Source organism: Chrysochloris asiatica, unplaced genomic scaffold, assembly GCF_000296735.1.
Source record: "Chrysochloris asiatica unplaced genomic scaffold, ChrAsi1.0 scaffold00510, whole genome shotgun sequence".
Classification (NCBI taxonomy): domain Eukaryota; kingdom Metazoa; phylum Chordata; class Mammalia; order Afrosoricida; family Chrysochloridae; genus Chrysochloris; species Chrysochloris asiatica.
The window spans coordinates 738060-746609 of NW_006409028.1; the positions used below are offsets into that span (position 1 = coordinate 738060).

Here is an 8550-nt window from a genome sequence, read left to right on the forward strand (position 1 = left end):
ATCCTGATGCCATGTTTTTCTTCATAGAACCCAGCTTCTCAGATTATTTGCTCAGCATACAGGTTGAATAAGTATGGTGAAAGAATACAACCCTGTATCACACCTTTCTGAATTTTAAACCAATCAGTGTTCCCATGTTTTTTTCCGAACAACTGCCTCTTGGTCCATATACAGATTCCTCATGATCACAGTTAAGTGTTCCAAAATACTCATACTTGGCAATGTTGTCCATAGCTTGTCATGATCCATACAATCAAAAGCCTTTGTGTAGTCAATAAAGCACAGGTAAACATCTTTCTGGTATTCTCTGCTTTCAGCCAAGATCAATCATACATGAGCAATGATGAAATTCATTAGGCACCTTTTAAATTTTACTTTTTTATTATTTCCTCTACTTGGAACTTCATTGGTGGTAATGTGGGATATGCCCTCTCCTTGCAAGAGTGTGATCCAGGGTGGTATGTGTGTTGGGTAACCATGAGTCTCATGCCAACCCTCTTGTTTGTACAGGCTTCTTGCTTAGAAATGTAGCCAGATCATGCTACCACAGATCCAGTAGTAGTCTAGGAGTTGCACAGTGGGGTTCAATCCAGCCACTGCTAGAAATTGTTTATTGATGTAGTTGGAACATATTTCACATAAAACACTGACATCCACCTCTGAAATCTGTCTCTCCCACTTGGCCAAGGAAATGCAGTGGCCATAGGTCAGTCAGAGGCTGAGTCCTATGTCCACACACAGCAATGGTGGCATCCAAATGAGATTCAAGGCATTTCTAAGGATGTTCTCACCCTATGCCACCCACACTTTCGGTGGTGCTGGTATACATAGGCACATCCACTGGCCTTGCAGGAGGAACTGTAATGAATGATAATGTAGTCACAGACAAAATGCAAATCTAGCAGCCTTCTTTCTGCATAACACATATTGAAGGTCTGGAAACTCTGGCACAGCCTGTTGGCCACAGCAACTGAAACCAGTGGTCTGGACAGGTGCTTGCTCACACCATAGTTGCAGTCATAGTGGCTGATAATAGCATTAGCCTCTTGGACAACCACATTGTCTGGGTTGGTCCAACCAGGCCCATCCACTGCAATGACAACAAGTACCAGAGGCAGGGTATTATCTCAGTGGCAGATCTCACTGCCAATGAAGTAGCACAGCCCTGTAGTGGGTATGATGCCCTCAGCTTATGCCCCAGAGATGCTGCTGAAGAACTTCTGGACTAGACAAAGCAGCTGGCAATGTTTCCTTGGAGTGCTCTTGTAACGCTTGCTGATATACTCCGTCAGCTCTGCATGTGACAGCTTCCTTATGTTCTCACTTGACCCCCTTAAATTTTACTTTTTGATCTGCACCAGCTTTCAGACTTTGAGGATCTTTTTGTATTTAGTAAAATATTGAAATTTCATATGTTGCTTCAATTTTCAGAAAATTCTATTAGCAATAATATAATGTTAATACCTCCATCTATTAGTATATTGTACTGTGTATTACTATGATTTCAAAAGCTTTGTTACCATGATTGCAAATATGACTAGGATCACCCCTAACTAACAGTTTCCAGCAAAACTACATACTGAGACAGACTAGAAGGACCTGATAATCTATTTGTAAAACTCAACCAATAAAAACTCTAACGATTACAAGAGAACATCATCCAAGATAATGCTGAAAAATTAGCCTCTTCAGTTGAAAGGGACTCATAATACACTGGACTCCTGCACATGAATAATCTTAAGACCAGGCAATGTTTCTTCTGTTGTAGTGGGGTCACCATGAGTTAGATCTAACACAACAGCAACTAACAATAATAACAAATGTTAACAAACACTGGTTTCTTTATTTGGAAACAAAGAGCTCTTTTTCAGTTTCTTACATGTCTAAAATCCTCTGGTTCTATAATTTGCAGATATTTTCAAAGCACTTCCAATATATATGTGTGTGTGTCCCTATGTTCTCTCTCCTTCTTGTTCAATAAAGACCAGTTGGCATCTCAACTCTACTTGTAAAACCCAAATTTAGGGATGTCACCTATAGTTTTCATGATGATTTTATTCTAATTATTGAAAATTGTGGTTACATTTCACATTCATAAGTATCTATAGCTATATAATTCATGTCTGAAATACATTTGTAGGAAATCACTTAATTATTATGTAATGCCATGCTGTTATTATGTAATGTTAAATATGCATGATGCACTAAAAGAAATAAAGAGGCTACTACTTAAAGGAAGTAAAGTCAAGGATAATGTGTTCATCTTTACAATGTGATGCATGTGTTCTATAAGAGAAAAGACCTTCATTTGAAAAGAGTCGCATTAGATGGTACTTAACAAAACAAACAAAAATCTGATGCTGGCTGTTGACATTTTGAATATTGCAAAGCATAATACACTGGAATATTTTTTGAATCTTTATATTATTACTGGATTGTGATTTGGATATTTTTTCATTCTTTAAAAATTTTTCCTTTTATAGTTTAAAATTAAAAATAAAATCAAGTAAATAAATAATGATTATATATTGGTTAAGATCATAATTATTCTCTTCCCTATGCAAATGACATTTTAAACACATATCCATACAAGTTTAAGATACAGCTATTCTTGCTGACAAATTTTTATAATATTCATTAATATTGTTCTAAGCTGCTCCTCTCTTTCTTCACTTTATGTAGTACTAGCTTACTAATACACAAAAAAATTAAGGTGAGTAGTCATGGTCCCTCAACATTCACATTATGGGAATACCTTAGCCAACATGAGCATGTGTTAATCAAGATCATAAGAATGCAAACTCAAGTTTCTAGGTTTTACAAACATCTGGAATTCTTGCAGGTTAAATATGGGACACCACCACAGGTCCTAGCATGGTAGGGATACAATGATATGTGAAGGACTCACTTGGATTTCTTCTATCCAGCAAGTTGCACAACTATATCCTACATTCAAGTACAAACGTCACAGAACCAATTAATGTCAATCTGAGGCTAACAAGGACAAATCTGCCAAAGTGTGAATATAAAATTTTTTCTTATCTTGCTCCCATAACAGTCACTGTACTGGATACCTTCAAGTTCTCAATCTCCTGATTGACGTCTCCTTTTTCACTTAGAGAATTTCAAGTCCAAACCACCTTTTTTATCTCTGATCCATCCTGGATTGTAATGCATGTTTGTTTGCATATCTGATTTTTTTTTTTAAGTCAAATGGTAATTTCCTTTCTTAAGATTATTTTTAGTTTTGTTTTTGTTATGGTACAAATATATATAAGACATCTGCCAATTCAAGATGTTTTGGATGTTCAATTTGGTGACATTTACTACATTCATCATGTTGTACAGTCACCATCACTATTGCTTTCCTATTATTTCCATTACCCTTAACAGAAACTCAGTACCTTTTAGTTAGTGACTCCCTTTCCCCCCAACTCTTCCTACCACCTATGTTGTTGTTGTTGTGGTAGTGGTGGTGGTGTGCCATGGAGTTGGTTCTGACTCATAGCGACCCTGTACAGGGTTTCCAAGGCTATAAATCCTTACGAGAGCAGAAAGCCTCATCTTTCTCCCGCGAAATAGCTGGTAGTTTCAAACTGCAGACCATGAGGTTCGCAGTCCTACTATTGATAACCACTATGCTACCAGAGATCCTATAACCACTAGTAAATGTTGGTGTCTATTAATATTTTAGGAGTCCTGGTGTGGCACTGTGGGCTAATGTGCTGGACTCTAAAGTTGTTTTGAACCATAAGGTTGGTGGTTCAAGCTCTCCAACTGCTCCTTGGAAACCCTATACAGGGTCTCTATAGGTCATTACTGACTCGACGGCACTTAACAACAACAACAACAATTAATATTTTGATTCCTAGCATTTAGGATTTTCCGGATATCACTATATAGCGATGACCATAAAACCCCTTGGTGCCATAGAGTCTATTCCAATTTATAGCAACTTCATAGTAAAAAGTATAATTGTCCCAGAAGGACTCCTATACTGTAATCTTTACAAGATCACATATAATCCATTTCCTAGGCTGTAACCTTTAAAGGAGTCCTGCTATGCTGCTATGGGATAAAGCACTGGACTGCAAGATCAGCTTGAGCCAAAAGGTGAGTCGTTAAAACTCATCAGCTGATCCTTGGAAACCCTATACACAGTCACTATGAGTGAGAATCAAATCGACAGCACTTAACAACAACAATCTTTACAGAGTATATATAACCTATGGGTTAATGCACTGGACTTTAAAGTTGTTAGAATGGCAAGGTTGGTGGATCAACCTCACCAGCAGTTCCTCAGAAACCCTAGACAGTGTTGCTATGGGTTGGAACCAACTCAATGGCACTTAACAATAAAATGGCTTGTGCAGCCATTAGTAAGTTTAAACTCCCAATTTTTGAGTTAGCAGCCAAGCATTTAACATTGCTCCACCAGAGTTCTTGGATGAGTAATAGTCGCCCTCCACTCCTCAATAAGTCCACATTCCAAAGTCACAGAACTTGAGTATAGTTTTCCTTCTATGGCAAGATTCTGTTAAGAATTTTGAAGGTTAACCTGAATTATCCTCTGGGCCCAGTGTAACTACCAGAACTACCCTTTTAACCAATGTAAGATGGCCAGAATCAGAGAAGGGTATGTGACTATGAAAACAGAGATAAAGACAGATTTGAAGATGTTGCACTGCTGGCTTTGAAGATGGGCAAAGAGGCCATTAGCCAAGGAACGAAGGCAGTCTTTAGAGGTTGAAAAGACAAGGAACTCCACTCAGAATCTCCAGAAGGAACAAAACTGCAAACACTTTGATTTTAGTGCAGTGATATTGATTTTGGACTTTGGACCTCCAGGATTGTAATATAATAGGTTTGTGTTGTTTGAAGCCACTGGATTGTGGTAATGTGCTAAAGCAACAATGCACGTCTAACATGCCTGCTAAATACTATGTTTTGTTTTATTTTTAAAGTTTTCATTGTGAATTGAGTGATAGTTTACATGGGAGAACATCGGGTTTGCACTCAACCAGTCGTATTTTGTTTGATTGCAATGATTACAATCCCCTCCATGCACCATCGCTTAACAGCATTTGCTTCTATTCCCTCTGTTTTTTGTTTTTGTTTTTAATGTACACAGTTGTTTGAACCTCACCTCTCCTCAAGCTCAATCAGTTGTTTTTCCTAATGAGAAAGAGCCCAGGACTGGCCAGAGCCATTTTGGAAGACCCTCCCATTTTAAGCTGTTCCTCTTGACTCCTCCCCCTTCTTAAATTCTGTGCCCAGTGATGTCTATTGAGCAGTTTTGTGCACATGCATAGAAGAACCCTTTTGTGGGGTGGGGTGAAGGTCGCGTCCCCTCTATTTACCAGAGTAGAGGTGCACAGAAAGAGAAAGATAAATAAACGGGGGAAAAAAAAGAGTTCACACCTTTATCTCTGAGGATTGGTCAGACTTCTGCGATGGGAGTGATCTCTTGATCTTATATATGCTCTGTCCTGCTCAAAATAGTTGTGTTGGATTTGCTGGCTGCTGCTAAGCAGAAAACACCACTTTTCTTGCTTCTGCTTCAAATCCTACTTGCAGTAAGCCTTGGATCTTGCTAAATATTCCGTTGTATGGAGTTCAGATTTCTGGGACCATTCTTTAAACCTGTTCCATCCGGTATTCCATTTTATTACTGACGGAGTTCTTCACAGCCCTTCTCCTTAATCCACCACCAAGCAATTGAATCTAAATACTTACTAGCTTTTTTTATCAATGACTTTTGTCTCTCACAAAAGAGTTTATAAGAGATGCTCCAATATATTTCTGGACCAAGTGACTATGTTTTCAAAGGTGTGTAGAAATGTAAATGGTGTGGTTTATCTTCAAAATTCATAAAGGCATCCAGAAGAAGAGTGAAGGTGACAATGTCCCCCCTTTGATGACATCAATAAGAATGGAAGGCTGCAGAAACATGTGGTAGATCTAGGTCTAAAAATGTGAAAAAGGCTTTATGTTCCATAGAAATTCTCCTATCATCTTGGTAAACAAATTCTAAGGGACTTGATAAACACATTCTAAGGGAACAGATGTTAGGTGTCTACAAGAAATTTATGAATTGAATCACTGTTTTAAGGAAGTCCTATAAAGCAAAAGGAGTCCTGGTATGGCCTGTGGGTTAATGCGGCAGACTTGAAAGCCATTTGAACTGCAAGGTCGGTGGTTCAAGCTCGCCAGCTGTTCATCAGAAACCCTCTACAGGGTCGCTATGGGTAGGAATTAAATCAATGGCACTTAACAAAGACAGCATGTACCACTAAAGTTTAACTTATCAGGGGTTTTATCAATCTCTATCAGATCAGTAAGTCTGGTTTTTTTTCTGTTTTTTATTTATGATTTTGACTTTTATTCTATATTTTTCCAGGAGCTCTGGCAGCATAGTGTTTATAAATTGGGCTGTGAACCACAAGGACAGCAGTTTGAAACTACCAGCTGTTCCACGGGAGAAAGATGAGTCTTTTTGCTCCCATAAAGATTTACAGCCTTGGAAAACCCGTACAGGGTAACTATGAGTCAGAACTGACTCCATGACATTTAACAACAACAAATGTGGTCCTAAAAACAGCAGTCAGTAGTGGTAGCCAAGCACCATCTAGTTCTTCTCATCTCAGGATAATGGAGGTTGTGTTGGCCTTAATCCTGTGGACTAATTGTTTCCTTGAGACTTTGATTTTCTTCACTTTTGTTTACTCCAAATGGGGAGAGATCAATAGTTGTTTCTTAGAAGGAGCTTGATAGTTTTTAAGACCCCAGTCAATACTAACCACAGCAGGATGTAAAACCTTGTCTTTATAAACAGTTATGTCAATTAATTTAGCTGTTCCCCAAGATTATTATTCTAAGATCCAACCCCAGTGACGTATTCCCTCAAGGTGTTTAGTTATGGCTAAGAAGTTTTCATAACTTTACTCCTTGTTGATTAAATTATTTTCATGGATATATGAGGAGCTCTAGTAGCGTAGTGGTTATGATTCGGGCTGCTAATCTCATGGTCAGCAGTTCAAAACTACCAGCTGTTCCATAGGAGAAAGATGAGACTTTCTGCTCCCATAAAGATTTATAGCCTCGGAAACCCTATGCAGGGTTGCTATGAGTCAGAAGTGACTCCACGGCACATAACAACAACAACAATGGATATATGAGCACATACAAACACATGAGTCAGAAATCCTCTGCAAAACTTATAAATGGTGTGGGGTTTATTGTGATGAATAAGAGAAAAGAAGGACTTGGAGCTGACTTCCAGAGTTTATATGATAGCCTGGAAGGATTATGTTACTCACCAGGATAAAGAATCAAGAGGAAAAGCATATTTGGCCTGGGAGTGTGGGAACAGACATTTCTGCTTTGAACTCATTGAGAGTGTAGTGACTGTGGGATAAATAACTAGGGACATTCACAAACTGTTGCTGATAGGAATCTAGAGTTCAGAAGATGATTCTTAGAGAGAAATAGACTGACTTTAAGAGTCATTGACAAATTTATGGGTGATTTTTTAAAGTATAGAACAAAATGAATACCTGGAACGAGCAAACAGAGAAAAAAGAAAACAGTAAAATTTTTAGGGAGTCAGAAAGTGGTTGACCAGCGATTAATACAAGAGTTATTTTGCAGGCACAATTTTATTCTAACATCTAAGCTATATGGTTCTTGCTAGAAAATAAGGCCTTTTCTTCATATGGTGCTAAATAAATTTGGTTGATTCAAACAATTAATCAATTCACTCAGTGAAAAACTGACTCTATTCATCAGCAGCAATGAGATTTGTACTTTTTAACCTATAAATGACTACAGTATATAGCCGTACTTTTCTCCAAAATGATACCTGGTAATTAGACCTTTTTTTATTGATTCTATTTTTAATCCTATAAAATCACTTCCATATCTGGAGTTTCTCTAATTTCCCACGTTTTTCTTGACTGACTTCTACACTTCTGAATATGACCTTCTACTAAGAAATGGTGCTGATATATATCTTAGTGTGGCACTGTAAGATAAGTACTGGACTGCTAACAACCAGCTCAGTGTTTCAAACCCACCAGTTGTTCCTAGAAACTGTATACAGGATTGCTATGAGTCAGAACTGACTCAAGAGCACTTAACACAAACACACACATACTATACATACTACAAGTAGAAGTTTATATACTTTCTTAATATATTTGAAATAAAAATTGTCAGACTGCAAAGTCATTTGAACTGCAAAGATGGGTGGTTCAAGCTCACCAGCTGCTCCTTGGAAACCCTATACAGGGTCGCTATGGGTCAGAATCAACTTGAAGACACTTAATAACAACAATAATATATTTGAGTTTAATTTTTATTTCTGAGTGTCATCCTTAGTTGCATGACACAGTAATGGGGGCTTAGTGCCATAGACGCTAGTATGGGCAGGGATTTAAAAGACGTGTCTTAATTAAGCTCTTTTGTCTTGGAACCAATATATAGACAGATTTATTCCTAAAAAAGTGGAAACATTTACTCTGATTATCTTAAAAACAGGATATATATATA

The 8550-nt window shown here is 37.8% G+C and overlaps 1 pseudogene; it reads right to left on the reverse strand.

Moving 5' to 3' along the window:
• Window positions 1–519: 519 nt before the first annotated feature.
• Window positions 520–8550, reverse strand: part of LOC102812646 — a 47071-nt pseudogene continuing 39040 nt past the window's right edge.